General features: G+C 42.3%; 1 long non-coding RNA gene across 1 annotated transcript in view; it reads left to right on the forward strand.

Annotated features, from left to right (window-relative positions):
• The first annotated feature begins 230 nt into the window (after positions 1–230).
• LOC140068928 (uncharacterized) overlaps positions 231–21,051 on the forward strand; it is a 70,697-nt gene continuing 49,876 nt past the window's right edge. Inside the window, exon 1 of the long non-coding RNA XR_011848637.1 lies at positions 231–309. This is a non-coding gene — a long non-coding RNA (uncharacterized lncRNA). The remainder of the gene's footprint in view (positions 310–21,051) is intronic.

Below are 21,051 nucleotides of genomic sequence, written 5' to 3' on the forward strand. Positions count from 1 at the left end.
CAGAGAATGACATCACAATTAGAAGGCAGGGAAGGGAATTAAGATGCATTGAATAGGCAGAGCAGTCTGACTGCAGGAGCCAGGTTACCTGACTGCAGTAGGAGGGGTCATCTGACTGCAGGAGGCGTGTGTCACATGACTGCAGGAGGTGGGGGTCACCTGACTGTCTGACTGCTTCCTACTAAAAGAATAAAAGATGATGGTTCATTCATGCTGCAACCTAGAAATATGCTAAAACACCTCCAAGGGACGTACATATTACAGAAGAAGGTGCTGTGTGTAGGCTTGGGAAGATCGGCGTGGTAACAGGTTCCCTTTATTTTTAATTTGTGTTTTAATATCAAACTAACTGCTTGACAAGTTTATCATTGCTATTGGCCAGCTACATCTAGCTGTAATGAAGCTTCATAGTCTGAATGACAAATGCTTATTTAGAGGACAGGTGGGAAATGACACCGCCAGAGTGTCTTCTGTCTTCTACACATTTCTACAATTTCAATTAAGTGGTTTCCTGTTCACTAGATGTAATTACATGCATTTTAAACATGTTAAAAATTGTTGTAGTCAGCCATCTTAAATGGCCTGCCACAAAAAAAGCATTACACGTGTTTCCTCTCAAGAGTGGCTTTTATTTGTGGTTAGACCCTAAATGGCAGAGCATTATGTCCTTCCCTGAACTTGTGGGACTCTTCAGGTCTCAAATAACACAGTCACTTTAATTGTGCTGCAGTCCCCATCCCATACATAGAGCCCAATCCCAGAATTGCTAACCTATCATAACGGAAGCTGCTGAAGAGATAGTACGAAAGGTGCCAGGTCAGCAGTCCCCATGCAAAACAAATCTAAAAAAGCATAAATACAATCCACCCAAGGAAGAGATAAATGGATTAGAGGTGACATGATGTCCGTCGGGGGCTTCCTGAGGACAAGTGAATTGAGTTGACAACAATCTATTGGTGCAGAATTCTAACTCCTCGAATCCAAAGAAAATTGTCTTCAGGCTGTTCTCCGTCCTTTCTCCAGGTTTGCGACGCTGCAGAACATAGGAAGCATTGGGGTTTGTGATCGATGCATTGTTAAATGTGTTACAAATGAGTTGACATCTGAGATTATCATAAATGATAAGAGCAGCCGGGACAGAAATCAGCATTGACATGAATCTCTAGTACTGAGCATCGACAGGGATTTCACTACATGAGCCAAAGTAGTGTTAGGGGAAAAAAAGCTGTAAAATGAATCAAGGACGTGTCGGTGACAAGATGATGTGAACAAGGGCTCAACAAGATACTGCAATAATACAAAATTCACATCTGTCCATATAGTACTTAATCCGTCTACATGTGAATATATATGAACAGTATAAAGTTCTGAAACTTACTAATAGATGTCTGGAAAATGTATGAATCTATTTACAGGCAAAACTATCATGGCACGGTTTTCAATCCTAATGCTGCTGTTGGAAAATGAAAGCTGGGCTGTGATTGGTTGCTAATGATACAATGATACATTTTTTTAAAAAAAATACTCATTTTAAACTCTTCACCGTTTCTCATTTTGCTGTCAGTCAAATGAAAGATTGTTCATTTGCAAACCTATCAAACAGACACAGCTGCCAATGAGGTGCTGGTTGTGACAAGGATAAAAAAGTGTTGCAACCTTAAAGAACAATAAGCCCTATTGTTTCACTCCTATCTACATGTGAAACCATGACCTCCAAGGCTGAGCCTTGACTTTCTGTCACAGAAAGAAGGGGGGAAGATTTTGAGGTGAACAATGGTCTCAAAATTCATACCTGCTGTTTCAACCCTGTCTTGAGCCGACATCACACAACCACAGTTGGTCAATGAAAAAGGGACTTTGCACTGGCCAGATTTCACAGACTCGTGACGTTAAACAGCATCATGCTTGAAAAAGGTGGTAATTCTCTGAAACATCACATCATGGAATAAAAAAAATCACCATTTGCATCACTATAGTGCTGCCTCTTCCTTAGATGTATACTGACCAGGAACTACACAGCCTAGCATCCAATCCTGCTGTACTGCTCTGGACTTTCCTTTTGTCTACCATTAAGATGGTAAGAGAAAATTTTTACGGGTTCTCTGGTGTCCACTTCCAAATTAAAAGCAAATTAATGGATTTCTATGATTACTGTGGAAATGACTCTTTTGTATATGTCTGAGATCAAACTGGGGAAATAAAACTGTGAGCCACACTGGGGGAACATAAACACAGTAGCAGAACTACTGTTACAGCTGCGATGGGTGGCCCCAGTGGAAGGGGGCCCAGGCTGCAGTAATCATAGCTGATGGGGCCGCTACTTCCCTCCCTGTATCCTTGCATACCTACTGTTGTAATATTACTCTACTGGGACCAGATCATAGTGTAGAGGCTGCTGGATTCCCAGGGACCACAGTGGTTGTCTGTATTGTGGCTTAGAGCCAAGATATGTTGCAGTGGCTTGATCCACAGAAACAGATATCATCCATGCCACTAAAGCCAGCAAGGAGATGCAAGACGAGGGGTAGGCCACAATATAGATAAGGGATCCTCCTGGATCATCCCACAGTGTCTGAAGCAAGGAATTCCCAGTCAGATGGTGATGGGGAGTAGAGATGGGCGAATTTGTTGAAATTCAGTTCGACCCGAATTGAATTATGACGTATCACGTTAAAAACAGGTATTTCCTGGCTGCAGAGAGCCTGTAAGGTGTTGTAGAATGTTGTGCCATGCTCAAATATGCATAGAGAGTGAGGTTTGGTCTTTAAACAATGCTGTGTTTTTGTATGACACGCACATGACAGCCGCCACTCTTAGAATCACTTCAATCTTCAATTCCATGGGCACTTACAGAGGCCACAAAATAAGTGCCAGCTCGAAAGGAATGATCTGAGGGCCAAGATCCCACTATAACATCAAAGAGTGCACTCTTTTTACACTGACATCAGATGATTCCATGGATTACGAAAGAACCTGTTCTGGTAAGCCACAGAGTGGCACAATGAGAGAGTGTGGAGGTGGCGGAAGCAGCAGCAGCAGGAGGCCACAGAGTGGCACAATGACAGAGTGTGGAGCTGGCAGCAACCTGGTAGGCCACAGAGTGGCACAATGACAGAGTGTGGAGGTGGCGGCAGCAGCATGAGGTCAGAGAGTAGCATAATGACAAATTCTTTAGGTGGCAGCAACATGGTAGGCCACAGAGTGGCACAATGACAGAGCGTGGAAGTGGCGGCAGCAGCAGCAGGAGGCCACAGAATAGCACAATAACAGAGTGTGGAGGTGGCAGCAACCTGCTAGTCCACAGAGTGGCACAATGACAGAGTGTGGAGGTGACAGCAGAAGCAGGAGGCCACAGAGTGGCACATAGAGGTGGCAGCAGCAGCATGAGATCAGAGAGTAGCATGATGACAAATTATTTAGGTGGCAACAACATGGTAAGCCACAATGTGGCACAATGATGAAGTTTGAAACAAATTTGAAGTTTGAAATGAATTTGAAGTTGATATTTTCAATTTAAATTTGAAGCGACGCCACATAAATAATACATTACAATTTTCATGAAAATATCTTTGCCAAAAAAGAACTGGAAAGGTGGCACCAGCAGCAGCAGGAGGCCACAGAGTGGCACAATGACAGAGTGTGAAGGTTACAGCAACATGCTAGACCACAGAGTGGCACAATGACAGAGTGTGGAGGTGGCGGCAACATGGTTGGCCACAGAGTGGCAGAATGACAGAGTGTGGAGGTGGCAGCAACATGATAAGCCGCAGAGTGGCAAAATGATAGAGTGTGGAGCTTACGGCAACAGTAGCAGCAGGAGGTCAGAGAGTGGCACAAAGAAAAATTCCATAGCTGGCAGCAACGTGGTAGTCCAGAGAGTGGCACAATGACAGATTGTGGAGGTGGGTGACAATTCCAGTTTCTGGTAAAGATGAGGGGAGGCAGATGGAGCAACTGACAACAGATGTGTGGCATCAGGCAGGGGGCAACATCAGAATATTGGCTGAGATAGGTAGTTAGAATCCAGACTCATTTCTCAACGTTTGGGGGAGGCGTCATAGCTGATCTAATCTGAGGCATTGGTGTGTTGAAATCATGGCCGATCCAAGCTTGATTCATCTTGACAAAGGTCATTCTCTCCATATTACGGGTGGACAGGCGAGTTCTCCTTGCACTGAACACTCGCTCTGATGCCACACTACTATCCAGGCAGGACAGCTTCTCTACTGCAAACTCTGCAAGTTGTGGCCATGCATCAAGTTTGGCTGACCAGTAGTCCAGGGGATGCTCTACCTGGGGTGGTAAAGTGCTGTCCAAGTAGGCCACCACCAGGGTCCATGTCTTGCTCTATGTCTTGCTGCGGTTGCTGGTGGCGGCTACCCTCCTCACTAGGTGGGTGAAGGAAGTTGCTCATTAAGGACTCCAGACTTAAGCTGCTACTAAAGGACTTGCTACTGCGAGACACTGCTGCTATTAAGGTATACAGATCCCCCAAAACGGACACCCTGGGATAGGAGCAGAAATCACTACAGAAAATATGTGGATTTTACACAGATTTTTTCCTATTCACTTCAGCAGCAAAAAACCCCCTGCTATTTGGGGTATACAGATCCCCCAAAATGGACACCCTGGGATTGGAACAGAAATCGCTGCAGCACAGTACAGTACAAGCAGCTTGACGCTGGAGACAGCACATGCAGTGTGAAATGCCGCAATTGGAAATGGCTACCTGTTTTTATAGGGCTGTGTGACATCACATAAGCCTGCCGGTTGCTGATTGGCTTACAGGTCTGCACATGTCATCAAGGGTGTTCCTTTTTCTTTTAATGGCACACAGTTCAGAATATCAGCAGGTAACAGGCTGTAAACAGTCCTTCCTGCACACACAACATGGTGGATTGGTTGGCTGTGGCAATGATTTTGGTGTAGAGCAGGTATTTAAGAGTATCTTAGCCTTGATCCAGTGGTCAGAAGGCTGGAAATGGCAGGTTGTCTCAGGTTGGCTCTGCTACAGGAGCAGCAAGCTCTGTGCAGAGATGAATCTTTATGGAGTAATCTTAAGAGTGAGACTGACCCAGAGCCCTAGACAGAGCCTAGATTTGTAGACTTTGTCTAGACAATTCTTGACTATTCTAAGCCTTCCAACCAATCACAAGCCTGGTATTCTCCAGGAAAGTTACATTAACTTCAAACATAACATAAATAGATAGCATATTAACTCCTTAGTGGCAGGCATGATGTAATAAATGAGTAGATGACCTAAGGTGAGGGTGTAGAGGCCTAACTGTTGACAATGTGTGTGTCTGTAAATAATGGGAGATGTGACATTTGTGATGTGACTTGGGAGGGGGCCTATATGGGGAGCTATGAGGCAAGAGGGCTTAAAATGCTCACAATGTAATGTACATTACAGATAACAGATATAAAATAGATATTCATGTATGTGCTATGTATGGTTGTGCCTTTATTTGTGCACACTGGCTGGTTGTATGTTTATGAATACCCTGTGGCTGTACTGTAGGTGCAATACATGCTCTGTAGTGACATTATATATGCCATGTGCTTCGTTTGTACATATGCTGTACATGCCATCTGCTTGGCTGTACCTCATTTTCCTTTATACATGTATCTCAGCTGTTTTACTAAAATGCTATGCAAAAGTTGATATCTGCGCCATCATCCTTAGCTATAATTGACTTGTTTTCTAATTGCTGGTGATCATAAATCAGCTTTCCGCTACAGATTATTGTCCACCATGTATGTATGACATTGTCATATATATCATACACTACATTACTACTGAATAACACCGCAGATCTACTGCATAGAAATACCATCTGCAAATCCACAGGTAATATGCACCATGTGCAGGTACTCTAGAAGTTTTCGGGATGGAAAACTCTGTTGAGTGTAGGGGGCCTCAAGCACAATTTTGGTATGGGGCCCTGGCTTTCCCATTTACGCCCCTGCATAGACTTAGGTGCCAAGGAATATGTCAGCACTATACGTACCTATTTTCTGACTATCCTCCGTAAGGTAAATTGTAAGTAGCTTTTGAGGTATTTGCAAGCTGTTATCAGAACAGACATAAACCGTGATAACTGTTGATAGCAGACTAATAATCTGTATATGGTTATTACAGTTCCTGGGGTCGGGGCCGCTGTGTTCTCTTGAAAAGGGAACTGAGTGCAATAATGGAGAAGGAATTGAGCAAATTACTTGAAGACAATGACCTCTGTACCCAGAACACATCTCACTGTGTCTTTTACAAACAGGGTTGGACTTTGCTCTCAATTTAAGGGAAAGTCTTTCCATGGTTTGAAGTGAATGGGTCTGTGGCTTGTCTCTTATGACATCATCCTGTTTTTGTGTTAGGTCCTATGATCTTTCAGCCTTTCATTCATTACCTAGGGTGCCTCTCAGCACGTTTCTCTGCTTTAAAACCTGCCATCGAGCTGCAGCCGTGCAGAGATTAAAGGTCCAACAAAGGGTTCATTGCAAGTCCATCGTAGATTTAGTTTCTACTCAGTGAACTGTGCAAACCAGAGCTGACAATGACGGAGTTAAGAACTTCACAGCAAGACATCTACTATCAGCCATCATGTCAAAAATTGCAAACACCAATTGTTATGAGTGCAAATATAAGACAGGAACTAACGCTGATACTTTTCATTAATGGTGGAGCCACTTTAAAGAATACAATGTCATCATAGGAATACCTCTAGTTTTAGGTGTTTATTCTCTTTGTTATAGGGGTACTTTTCTTCTTTAGTGAAATTCCTTTTGTTTGTCAACCATCCAAAAAACTTTGAGAATCCAAGTTTTGTTTAAACCACCAAACTGTGATTCAGGCAGTGGCGTAACTACAGGTGTAGCAGCCATAGTAGCTGCTATGGGGCCCGCAGTGTCAGGGGGCCCGGTCATCCTACCTAACACTAAAGATATATAACATATATGTGATGTATATTTGCTGTTTATGTGTGTATGCTGTATGTATATATGGTGTAAATATACTGTATGTGTGTATATATGCTCTACAACTGTATATGGCACTCTATGAGTGTATATGTGATGCGTATATGCTCTATATGTATGTGTGTAAGAGTATTTAAATGTGTGTATAGAGTGAAGAACTGTATGTTTATGTGTATAGGTGTATAAATGTGTGTGTATATATGAGTGTAATATGTATATTTTTAAGCGGAAAGGGGGCCCCATTTAGAAATCTGCCATGGGGCCCTGCCTCACCTAGTTACGCCCCTGGATTCAGGCCAGCTTCATACAAATACATTAAGCAAATAAAATATGTACTGTATGTTGAGCCTTCCCCAGGTCAGTATAATATTAATCTATGATGCTAGGATTCCCTGCAGGATGAGTCTTCCATCTTCTAGGACAGTAGTCCCACAGGAAGGCACCGGGAGCTCCAGATGTGAGTCCTATGTGCCCCATCTAATTATAAATGCCCCATAAGAAGTCGCTACATTATGTCTTGTGATTATTAATAAGGAGGGCTGAGGAGAGCCGGTATCTATCACTTTATAGTCACTGTATAGTGAAATACTGGTACACTCTGGTTGGGGTTGCACTCCCCCCCCCCCTTGCTGAACCTCTAGCAATGCCTCTGTAATCTTGCAAGGATACCACTACTATAAATTATACCATATAGTTCAGAGCCTTCATACAGATTTTACATTTTGGCACAATAGTCTTATTGTGAATTGTGAAAGGTAAACCTAATGACAGATTTTCACAGAAGTCTTCTTACTATTTCTCATTCACAGCTCATTTCAATTTTAAAAAGGTAGCTGGTATCTTGCCGGCATATACACTTATTCATATTCAGAGGCACATGGGGGATGTTTTCTCTTCAGGTGAGCTACTGTGTGACCCGACCAACTCCTTCATTCCCCCCTCCCTCAGAAATGTTTTCTTTTCAGCCAATCATTGTGTTACTCAGCCAACGTCTCCCTCATCTTGCTCTTATCCTCTCATTAGCCAATTCACACTGTGATTTGGCTGAAAAATAAAAAGCGCCTTGTGACTGGGGAGTCTTCTGGCAAGGTGCCAGCTACTTTTTTATAATTGATATGAGCAATAAGTGGAAAATTTAAGACGATCTTTGTGAGAAACTGTCATAAGGTTTTATAGTGAAAACCTTATGACAGGTTCCCTTTAATGCATAAAATACAAGATATATAGTCCTCTTTTAGGGGTTAGAAAGGAATCCATGAGCTTTAATACCTTAGAGGCCAACATTAGTTCCAGCACTGCCCCCATACACAAAGCCTGATGTTCATGACATTACAATTTATCAATCATATTCTTTTTGTTTTATCTATGTTTTAGCTATTCCAGTATTGAAAAGACAATTGAATCAAAAGTGTCACTTCTCCTATCACAGGTTAAGACAACCTGTCACTTTCCAACGTGTAAAACTTTGTACAGTAGTAACCAGTACAAACTGCTTTCTAATCTTTATTTTTTATTACTCTGCTTACTGTAGACTTTGGCAGCGTTGTTTCCTAGAAACAAACTATACATAGATTCATAGATTTAACAGTGATGAAAAAGTCTTTGCACCTTCTTGATGTCTCCTATTAAAGTATTATACAGACAAATATCTGTAGAAGGTATACTTTTGGATAATTAATATTTAGCAGGTATTTCTAAGTTCTCCTCATTACTCATTGATAAAAAGTAGCTGTGATTATAAAGTGGTGGTAAGAAGGTTAACCCCAAACATTTGCTCTGGTGTCCATGTGGATAAAAGATCAGGGAGTGTAGTAGCATGGTGTATCCGCAGGTTATACATTCAGCTTGTATAGTAATAATCTCCTGGCCCACAGATGCATATTCTAATTTTCGTTGAGGTCTTGTAGATGAAACCCAAAGCCACCACACTGTCAAAATGCCCAAATAGACACAATTTGATTGATGCACAGCACCACTGTTTCTGTGGCAGAATGCTCTCTATAGTTCTCTGCCTTTAGGTTGTACCAATAATGGGTTTTTACCCTGTTGCTATTGGGGACAGTGTAAATAGACCTGTGGGTGCTCGGCATCTCTCTCCTATGCTGTGAGTTGGTTCCCTGTGCTTTGGATGCCTGTGGTGTTGGACTTCCTGTGTATCTACCTCATAATCTCTCCAACTAGGGCCTCATGCACACAACTGTATAAAAACAGCCGTATATATATGGGCAGCATACAGCCCTATGCATTCCAATGAGCAACACGGCCATCCATGTACATGCCCGTATTGTGCACTGTACCGTACCATGAGCTGGACGCATAAAAGCATACAGTATGTCCTATTTTCCACCATATTTCCGTTCTGTATAGCCCATAGAAGTCAATGGGAACATATAAAATATGGGCTAAATACGTGCTGCATATGGCTACACACTGTATGCTGCCTGTTAGGCTTAGAGGTTGTGGATCCTCTGAACCACCGCTGATGATGACACAAGCCACTACCTGGGACCAGAGTCTAAGTGGCACCCGGTTTTCACCAGAGCCTGCCGCAAAGCGGGTTGGACTTGCTGCGTCGTGGTACCACCAGGTCGTTCCACAGGCGTGACTTGTCCGCAGTGGCAGCCAATGTCGAGGTACAGAAACGGCAGGCAATCTTGTAGTCGGGGACAGGCAGGAGGTCAGGACGAGCAGCACAGGATCAGAGTCAGGTCAGGGCAGGTGGCAAAGGAGCGTAGTCAGAAACAGAAATTAACACAAACAGCATAAGGCATAGACACAGCTTTCTCTAAGGCTCTAGGCACGAAGATCCGGCAAGAGTAACAGGAAGAGACAGGGTTATATAGTTTACCTTAGAAAGGCCAGCGCTGATTAGTGGCGCGCTGGCCCTTCAAATCTGCAGAAGCTGGCACGCGCACGGCCTAGGACAGTGATGGCAAACCTTTTGGAGACTGAGTGCCCAAACTACAACCAAAATCCACTTATTTACTGTGAAGTGCCAACATGGTATTTCAAGCAGTAACTTATCCCTACCTGTTCTTCCACATCTTTCAATCGTATCGGCCCCCTGAGGCCACTAATAAAGTTGAAAGAAGGAGGGCAAATCAGACTCTCATAGTAGCTTCTCACCAGGGTCTCTCTGTAGAGAAAGAATGGAGGGTCCAGCAGGATGAGCTTCAAAGATAATCTAGTCCTGTCAACGCCTTCTTACTTTTCCTGCAGTTCCAAAGAAGTGTCGCATAAGTTGCCTAGGACTGCAGGAAGATTTGGTCCTATTTGGTGAACTCTGTCCTGGGGCGATGGTCTGAGTGCCCACAGAAATTGCTCCTGGCCTAGGAGTTGCATGGAGGACGGAGCAGCAACAGCCGGGACCGGACAGGACGGAGCAGCAACCGCGACTGGACATGACGGAACAGCAGCCACCGGGACCGGACAGGACGGAGCAGGAGCCAGGACCCGTAAGTTGCGCGTGCAACGCGCTGGTGGGGGGGGCGAGAGGCACGGGCAATATGGGTCACGGGACCACCTGTGACACTGCCGTATATATGTGCAGTATCCAGAACCTGTGGGAGGTGCATTCTGTCAACCAGCCAATAGTCAGACATCCATCAATTGCCAGCCCACTGTATTTTATACGGATACTAGTTGAATACATCCCGTATTTATGGCCAGAATACAGCCATACATACAGAACAGAAAAGACCATAGGTTGTGTGCATGGGGCTTAACTCAATTTGAAGTGATCCCTTTTATAAACTCTTGTCTCCTTACTATTTCTTCATGTATGGAGTCTATCTAGCAAGCTCTCAGGACCCAAAACCCACAGAGACATCACCAGATTACATTATAAAAGTGAATAATCACATTAGAACATTGTGAACTCACTACAAACGTAATGCAATAATGTATACTATAAAATAAAATGTAAAGGAACATGAACCAAGAAAATATAGTGCATAAACAATTTTTATACCAGAAGCCATAAGGTAAACTTTGGGATTCTACATTACTCACTGTGTAAAATATCAGAGTGGCCTATAAGTGGTATTCAAAACAATAGATGCTGATGAGTAGGATGACCCCCTTCTACAATATACAATATATTAGTACACTCATAAACTAAAGAAGAGTTTGTATCACCATAAGCATAAATCAGTAAGCAAGTCAATAATATAGATGGTTTATAAGGGGGGAGGGAGTATCGCAACAGTTTTGCTGTGCTTGGTTTTGCGCTTAAAAAGTTGCATGTACATAATTGCGCCAATAACGGACATATACCATATTTGGCACAGGATATTATGCAGTTATGGTTAAGAGACATTTAAGGTGAAAAACAAGCACAACAAACCTGCAGAGTTGTAATGAATCCCCATATAGTGTTAAAAAGGGGTCACAAAGTTGAGAGGCAATAATCAGATTTGGGCTTTGTTACCTGAGGGAACCCAAAAGCTTCTGCTACAATAACAAGACTCTGGAATGAGAATGAAACAGATCATAGTAGGTGAAGCCCTGATAATAGGTCATAGGATAATCTGTACACTAGTCGATTATCGTTTTCCTATTTGTGACCTTTGTCATATGACCATTTGTCATCGTACACAGCAATACTCCTCAACAAGTTGTCAAGTTATGCCCTGGAAGTGCCCTGCTGGCGCCTTTGTTAGGATCAGGAAGTAAGAAGGTTCTTTAGGGATACTCTGCAGGCATGTGGATACTTACAGCTATTGAGTCTTTGAGACTTACAGCTCCACCGGGGGATTCTGTGAAATATACAAATACATTTTTCAGGTTGAGACAAGGAAAATGTTGGCACCTCTGCTAGTCAGAACGTAACCAGGCCAGTGCTCCTTCCCACAAGTGCTTGACTGAAGAATGTCACAAGATGTGGCCCTCTAGCAGAGTTACATCCTTTAGTGTGGCAACGACTGAAGAAATAAAAGTAGCGCTATCCTGGGCACATGCTGAACTGGCAGAGGTGACAGTGGCTGCAGAGCAATCTAGGCAAACTAGGCAGATGAAGCATGATGAAACTGTCACTCAAAGGTGAATTCTTTTTATGACATGTTTGGGGCATTTGAGGGGTAATACCTTATTTTATAGCAGCAGCTAACTATAGTGTAAGACTGACAAACAATTATATCAATAATTAGTTTTTTAGGCTATTGTATCCTGATAAAGGATAAAGATGAATATCCTAAACTATTAACTTGGATTAAAATCACCCAGTGACGTGATTAATTATCCTAACAATGACAAAGTGTGCGCAACTAACATTGTGGTGATTTTGGTTTTCTCTACAAACAGACATTGTATTAGTCAGAGTCCTGCGAGTCCTTTCCAAGAATAAGAGGGTAAACCACAATAGCTTGCCCTTCCATTTTCTATGAAAAAAGTGAGGGAGTACATAATTGTTTAATAGAATCATATATTACAGTTTTCCAACCATGTCCTAACAGCCACTTCTAGATGTAGCTTTGCACCGGCTGCAGAGCCACAAGTTGGGAACATTGCATTTTACACTGCATTTACAGACTGACTTGAAGGAGGAGGCGGAGCCAATGGAGGGGCGGAGCTACATCCTCACATGACTCCTTTAGACTTCATTTGAGGAGGTAGCAGAAGGATGCACCGCCTCCTCCTGTTACTGATACTTCGGCTACTCTGCAGTTGTAATTTTGGGCACCAGTTGGAGGCGGGACAGTGCAGGGAATAAAGGGGCAGTCTGGGACATTCTCCTAGCCGCCTGTGACGGCGGGAGAGCGCCCAAAAAACAGGACTGTCCCACCGTGTCTGGGATAGTTGGGAGGTATGTAATTGCACTAAGCTTGTCTGATGAGTCTGAGCAGATACAGCTCTCTGGTGGGCACACAGCTTAGCAGTTATAGTTCTCTTGTGAGCTAAATGGTGACAGTCTCTAACATGCTCACAAAGCAACTTACAGTATTGTGGTTACAGTAATTTTAGGAGAAAACAGGACTTTCTCCCATCCACTACAGATTCACATATAAAATAACTGTTCCCTAGGTTCCCTAGTGAGCCTTCCACGGTGTGCTGGGAAACACTTTCTGGCAGACCCAAGTAAAACAGCCATCTAGTGGAGAACAATGGCTCTTCTCTATCCCCTACTATTCCTTGTATGCCATGAACATATATAACACATTTGCCTTATCATTCCCTCTGATCCAATGCTCTTAATACCTCCCAACTGTCTCGGATCTGGCAGGACAGTCACAATTTTTGGGCTGTTTCCCACTGTCCCACCCTGCAGGAGGTACATCAACTCCTACAGATGCAGACAGAGTTAATTACAGAGCCGGCAACTCCCAGAACTTTTCCTGTACCTGTACTGCATGTTGCTGAGCAGTGATGGCATCAGCATCCATCCCTCTCGGCTTCACTGCTACATGTAGCAGAAGAGAGGAGATGAACGGGGAGCTGCTTGAGGGTGATGTGCTGGGGCGCTAAATAAGAGTGGGTATTGCTGTGAGGGAACAGTAAAAGAGTGCTTTAATATGAGGGGGAGCTGGGAGCACAATACAAAAGGGGGAGATGAAGGGCACTAAGGGGGAAATTATACTGTGTGGGGGTGGAGATAGAGGATATTTTATTTCCCTGCTATGAAAGTTTGGAGGTATGACTCTGGTCCTTCACAATGTCTAAATCAGCAAATAGGTGACCCCAGCAAATATCTTCTGTAAATCTTGAATTTTTGTAGGTAGCAGGTTATGATTCTTTAAATACAAATGTTAAATTCATGTACATTGTGTGAGCCTAATAGGGTTTGGAAATCTCTTTTGATCATCTACATAACATGTACATACATTAAATTCTATAGGCGTTCTCTCTCAGCATGTTTACTCCAAGAATGTTGATTTCGACGTCTCCTCCTTTTGAGATAAAAATGTTTGCAGTCCCAGTGCTGTTGTGTTGCCTGTATACTGATTTACTGTGTCATACAATGCCTAGTCATTTCCATATAAATACAGTTTTTATGTATTATGTGATCTATTTTCATGAAAGGCACTTAAGTTGCTGAAAGAGTTAATGACAGCAGCCCCAAAGAGACAAGGCCTGGGAATTCCTACAAAGCCATAATGAATGATCACTTGACTTGTTTAATAATTCCAGATAAATGTGTTAGCTTTGAAAAACACTGCCCTCTAATGCCCAATCCTCAGATTTTCACACAGAAATTAAGACTCAAAACAGCCACAATCGTAGCGTTTAACCATCTGATACAAATTATCTCTCTGCTGGAAAATTACTAGGATTGTATTTGATTTACGTATATTTTGCATTTACTAGGACAGAGTTTTAAATCAAAAGATTGTCTGAGTTGAATGAATGGTTGAGGCAAGCAGGAGGAATTAAAGGGGTTGTCCAGGTACATTAAGTTTTCCCTTATCCACAGGATGGGGGATCACTTGATTATTGGTCGTAGTACCAGTAGTGGGAACCCCACAGATCACAAGAATGGGGGTTAGTTGTAACTCCAAATGAATCGAGCAGCTGGTCACAGGGCGCTAATTGAGATGTCCGAGAGCTGTATTTCCATAGATAATGAAAGGAGCAGCAGATGGCATGTCTGACTAGTTACCAGTCCTTTACCTAGTGTAAAACCAAACTCTCATTCTCCTGATTTGTGGGGTCCCATCTCTGTCCCCCTTCCCCTGGGGGGCCATGATCATGGTGGTGACTGTGTCTTTCTGCCAGACCTTCCCACAGATTCATATTAGTTGGGAATATTTGGGGCCTTCTAGTCCATAATAAGTCTTCTGGCTGACCATAGTGAATTTGGGGTGCCATACATGTTAAATAAAGATACCAGAAGACATTCAGCCCAGCTTCACAAGCTTTCTCTTAGTTCTTTAGACAATTAAGTGTACAGTTTAATGTACAGTCATATGATCAAATATGTGAAGTTCACTTTTTTACAGTTTTTGCTGCTTTTCATGCTTGTTCAGGTAAGGTAAACTTCCAATATTCTAGTATATCAGGTGGTTTCTGCGGTCAGCTCTAATTTGTTGCCAGCTACACATTGTGCAGTTTGACCCACTAGTAAATCTGGCCCACAGTCTTACAATTAAAAGCACAGTATTCAATGCATATATATGCTATACACTGCAAACCATTATAATATAGTTAAATGATTAAAAATCGACATCCATATATCACACATATTTAGTATTTCGTTCTTTGGACCAATGCAAAAATTCCATTTGCATAGGTGCATGCACTACAAAGCCACCTGCATAGAGAGGGAACATTCCAGGTCTTTTCAGTATTATGAATATAAAAAAAGAAGATGATTTTGATGCAGCAAAGATGTTGCAATGATAGAAAACAAACAAGCACTGGAATTGATGTAGTAAGAGCCCATCCCATGTGTTTATGAATAAGATGGGGTCAAGCAGACCATGAAAATAGTTACCATCATATATGCCAGCTATAGTGGTATTAACACCAAACTAGCTTCAGATGGCAGCTATTGAGCAGGCTCGTAACTTGAGGGGGCCCAAGAGGTTTAGGGGGCCCTTATGGTGTCACTTTCCCGTATGAGAAGACTATTACTATTAACCCTACATTATAGTCCGGGGCCTGGCACAGTCTTTGCACTGGGGCCCATCAGCTTCTAGTTACGCCACTGCTACCGTGTTTCCCTGAAAGTAAGACAGTGTCATACTTTCTTTTTACCCCTAAAAGTCCCACTATGTCTTACTTTCAGGGTATGTCTTATATTGGAAAAAAAGAAATAAAAAACATACATACTTTTTCAGTGTTTCTGATGGGCACTGACTGCAGGGCTGAGTCTAGTTGGTCCAGGCTGAAATGCGCTTCCCTGCCCCTGCTCCAGTAACACAGAGCAGCACAGAGCAGGAAGCTTCTCCCTGAGCTCCATGCTGCAGACTCCACAGTGTGCAGCCCTGTCTCCTTTGCCTTGGGTCATGTGACCGGAGCCTGTACGGAGTAGCTGAGTTTCGGTCACATAACCTTCTATCTTCTATTGTGCCGGGAGCTACAGCAGTAACATGAAGAGGCTGCAGCTCCCGGCTCAGACAGAGAGATTGGAGATGCGGATTTATACGCATCAAGGTATTTTCAAAGGGTAAAACTGCCTCGACATGCGTCAGAGACGCTTGTAGAGGCGTTAATGCGATCTCTGCCTCCGCTCATTCTCTAACCGGCCGAAAACCGCTGTAACTATGTCTTACTTTCGGGGGTACGTCTTACATTAGCCAACCCCCCTAAAACACCCACTACATCTTACTATTGAGGGTGTCTTACTATCGGGGAAACATGGTATTGAGCACCAAAGGACATTGAAATCTTTGGACCAATTCACAAGATTCTATTGTAATGTAATGCAGTGGTGTCCAACAAGAATTTTAAAATGCCAAACTCTCTTGTCAGACTTTACAGTTATGAGGAGCAGGTTTAAAGGGACACAAATTTCATTCTTTAATTATGTAAATAGATAGGGATGCCTACCACATTCTTAAATCTATTATTTTCTCAGTCCTGAATCTGAGAGCATAGGCTCAATACAGGCAATGCGCTTGGTGGTTGACTAGATGGTGGTTGCAGGTTAAGAGGCTTAGAACATAAACATGCTGCACAGGGGAATGTTTGTTCACACAAAAGTAACAATGAGGCAATTGGATAGAGAAAAATAAATAAATAAATAAAACAGATAGGGGCACATTTATATACCTGGTCCGGAAGAGATTCCGAAAGTGCATTGTCTGACGACAATGCACTGTGCCGCGATCCAAGAATATTGTGTGCCCGATATCCTGCATGTGTCGCTTCCCTGCTCAGGTCCGCCACAGTTCACCATCTGCCTCCCGATGCATGTAAGTACATGGCTTGCAAAGCAATTTTTAAGTTAAATCCTGTGGTTTGTCCGAATCCGTTGTATCGTACGATGGCCCACCCCCGATTTGTGTCACCTACTAAATACCTGTCCCAGTGCGCGATCCCCGAAAATGTTGGAAAACCCGACGGAAATGCGGCCGCAGGACCCTTAGTAAAGTAGTCCCAATATGTAAGCAAAAATGGAGACTGAAAGAAATACTACCAAGGAAAGTAAAAGTAATCTGAAATTATTTTTGAAGTATATAAATAAGAAACTATAAACGGAGAGTGTGGGCCCTACGAGGAATAATTTGGGGGTCATGGTGGATGGAGATAAGGAAATGGCCAATCTATTGAATGTTGCCTTCTCCACTGTCTTTACCCAGGAAAATCCCCACTAAAATAGACAAATCACCAGGCCCACATGGTATACACTCCGGGTACTGCATGAATTATGTACTGTGATAGATAATCCATTATTTTCAATATTGAAAGATTCATTAAAGGGGTTTTCCCATGAAACAAGCTATTCTGTGGATAGGGCCTGATTTGCTGATTGGTGGGGAGCTCAGTGATGACACCTCCACAGATCACTAGAACGGGGGTCTAATGGAGTCCTATGTATGTTGTCTATCTTTGAGATGAGCGGAGCATCCACTTGCACATGGCCGGGCTGCCCCATTCATCTCTATGTCAGTTCCATAGAGATGTACAGGGCCGCCAGACCATGTGTGACTGACTGCTCGATGAGGGATCTGACGGGGGGTACTTTGGACCCACTGTTCTTGTAATATATGGGGGTCTCATCACTGAGACCCCCACCGATCAGCGAATTAGGCCCTGTTCTGTGGATAGGGCCTAACATGTTTAGTGGGAAAACCCCTTTAAGGACAGGTTCTGTTCCACTTCTGTTGTGGGGAAAATATTTTGAGGGGTTTGTTAGAGATGCTATCCTGGAGTATCTCACTGTGCATAACCTTATAACCCATTATCAGCATAGGTCCTGTCAGACTAATATTATCAGCTTCTATGAGGAGGTTCTAGACTGAACCTGGGTGAGGCTGTGGATGTTGTGTATCAGGACTTTTCTAAGGCATTTGATATAGTGCGACTTAAATGGTTGGTACCTAAAATGAGACTGATAAGACAAGGGAAAATTTGTGACTTTGGGTTATAGTTACCAGTGAGGTGTCACAGCGGTCATTAGTGGGCCCTTTTCTTTTTAATATTTTTACTAATGACCTTATAGGGGACAACACAGTAGAGTTGCAATATTTGCAGATTACACTAAACTCTGTAAAGTAATTAATACAGAGTCTAATAATATAACATTAAAGAGGGATGTGTGGAATCTGGAGGAGTGGGCATATCACTCAGGTGTTAGCAATCCTTGCAGAACAGTCGGTATCTCCTGCATCATACTCCTCTAGCCTCCTCTAGCAGCTTGTTCCTTATGCAAATAATTTCCATAAAATAATGGAACCTGTCTCCATGTAAAACAAGCACATACATGCCACTGACTGTAGTATCTGGTAGAAACCATCATCACCACATCAACATCCTAGTAAAGAGCTGAAAGTATTTATTTATTTAGGAGAGACAAAAAACAATATTTGCTTAAAGTTTTCTTAATTTTCAGGTTTCACCAAGCCGTACATAAGTGTATGTTAACGGAGCAAGATAACTAGCATAACACATTACATGCCACCACAGTCATTCTTAACTAACATGTGCAATTAGACTTGGATGGAAGGACTGATTATAATCTTAGATTCATGCCAAGGCCTGGAATCCTCAAGACATTAGTTAAACCATTTATTATTTTACCACTTGTTTACTCCTCGGAAGAAAGGCGGCTATCAGGGCTCCACCCTGGGTGTTGTCAGAAGATACAAAGTGCAGGACCATTACAGAACACTTACACATTAACAAATACATCCTTCACTATTAACACCTTGGTTTTCCATTAAACACATTATTAATGTAGATTATAAACCAAGATTATTTGATGTAGACTAATGCATTCTGGAGTACTTTTCCCACATACAGAATTTGTCATAAAATAGTCACTTCTCTACATGCACAGACAGTTGCCCTATAAAGGGAGTTAATCAGAAAGAACGAAGGCACTCTGCCGAGGGCTGCCACCTATTCATTCTGACTATCGGTGGTCTGACATTCAGTAAACTGAAAGTAACAGCAAATCCTAGCAATAAACCAGACGGTTCTTTGGCTGAAATACTCTTATAACTGTATAAGTCTACATAGCGAGAAAGTCCGATGGGAATAAGCAATAATTGAAAGTGGCCAAAACTCCATATTCACAACTCCGCATTCACATCATCCCTTCCAGACACACTCCTGATATCTTCTTTAGAGTAAAATAACCACATCCTTAAATCTGCAAAATGCCAGGTCTTGTTAATGGTCCTTAGTATGGGTGCAGATCTGCAGCCCATGCTGAACCCTGGGCATCTCCAAAAGCTTATAGCTATGCATATCAGGATCCGAACTGTACAAAGATGAAAGAATGGGTGAAGAAACATGGTCCATCACATTTCACTTACATCGTATGGACATCATATGTATTATTTAGCTGATGAAATCATACACCAGGATACACTAAGGTAATGCATGTAAGTAATGGGTAATGCAGGGTCCCCTACAGCATGAACAAGTTTAAGTTGTTGACTTTTACCAGATCTCCACATTTCCCAGATTTGTGGGATATTCTGAATAACATGTCTATGGAAGATCCAGCACACAAATAAAGATCTCCTGCATGGTGCCAGACACTCCATGTATTGAGGGCATGAGAGAGTCCTTAACAGTACTAGGAAGGAATGATTGACCTGTGTTCACATGTAGTAATCTCTTTCAAACGATGTTCTACCCAAGGGTTGTTAATAGTGCCCACATGTTGTCAATGAGATGGCACCAAAGTCATTAGACACCAGGAAAGGAAGCTCTGGAGGATTAATGCTTCTTATTTTCATATCATATGATTGTTCACCTTTTTTTGTCATTGACAAAACCATTCATGTAGCGTATGATGATAAAAGCACATCTGGATCGCCTGGTGGGGCCAGGATCAGACACAACAACAGGCCAATTGGTGGTAACTTTAATGCCTGATAAAAGAAACAATTAATTAATTAATTAAGTAATTAATATACATGAACATGCTTTGTAATCTAATTTTGCTTTATTTGTTACCAAACTTTTTATTAAGTTTTTGTAAAATACATTTGAAGGACAGAGCTAAAGGCAAAATTTTAGGTAGCGTTTGGATTTGTTTTCCAGCTTCCTGGTACATTGAATGGAATAGTAAATGGTGCAGCTAGGAAGTACTATTTGTCGTATAAATATCAAGTCCGTATATGGCTCTCAAAATAGAAATAATAAACATTATAGCAGTTGAAATGTGGGAGGTAAAAAATGCAAAAATGGAAAACAACTTGGTCTGAAAGGGGTTAACTGGGCTTGAAGCAGACTAGTTGGATACTACAGCAGTCTTTCAGAGCAGAAATAAGGAGATGTGAAGTAGTGCAATTCAGAGACCTAGGGGCAAGGCAGGTTAAGCACATCGCTCAATGCTCCAAGTCCAGCTACAGTCCTGGAATATAAATACATATTTCACAGTTATGCTACTAATAACACACACACAAAGAAATGGTTACACAGCTCTTATTGTATGCATTGTACATTCCTTTTAAGACATATTTTATATAAGCAAACAGATGCTCCACAGAAAATCTGTCATTTACTTATGGTTTCATGTGAGTTACTGATATAAGATAATGACATCCTACAGTATCACCAACCCCTGTGTGTTTATCTAGGTTCTATAGTAAATTCTGTTCTATAGGAACATGTGTAATAAATATACCACTTACAATCATTTGGGCCTGATGTTATTTTGGTCTCATTTTATTGGTAATAAATGTGGGTGACAACCACAGCTTAATTTGTTGCCTGTGTCAGTCTTTGCTTTAGTTCACGCATTATATTCATGCATTCAAATTGTGATTTACAAAAAAGGTGTCTTCCAGTAGATAATCCTGCATCCCTGTCTGGAGTCTATGAGGCTTCGCAAATCTCTCCTTAATAGCTTATAGCTTTATTGTAGACCATGTGGAAGTAGTCATTGGCAATATCTTCACTACAAATAACAAGTCTATCCATCTGGTCAGCCTCCAAGGCTATTCTGTGTTCCTGGCCTTG

This window comes from Engystomops pustulosus, chromosome 7 (assembly GCF_040894005.1).
Source record: "Engystomops pustulosus chromosome 7, aEngPut4.maternal, whole genome shotgun sequence".
In the NCBI taxonomy this organism is placed as follows: domain Eukaryota; kingdom Metazoa; phylum Chordata; class Amphibia; order Anura; family Leptodactylidae; genus Engystomops; species Engystomops pustulosus.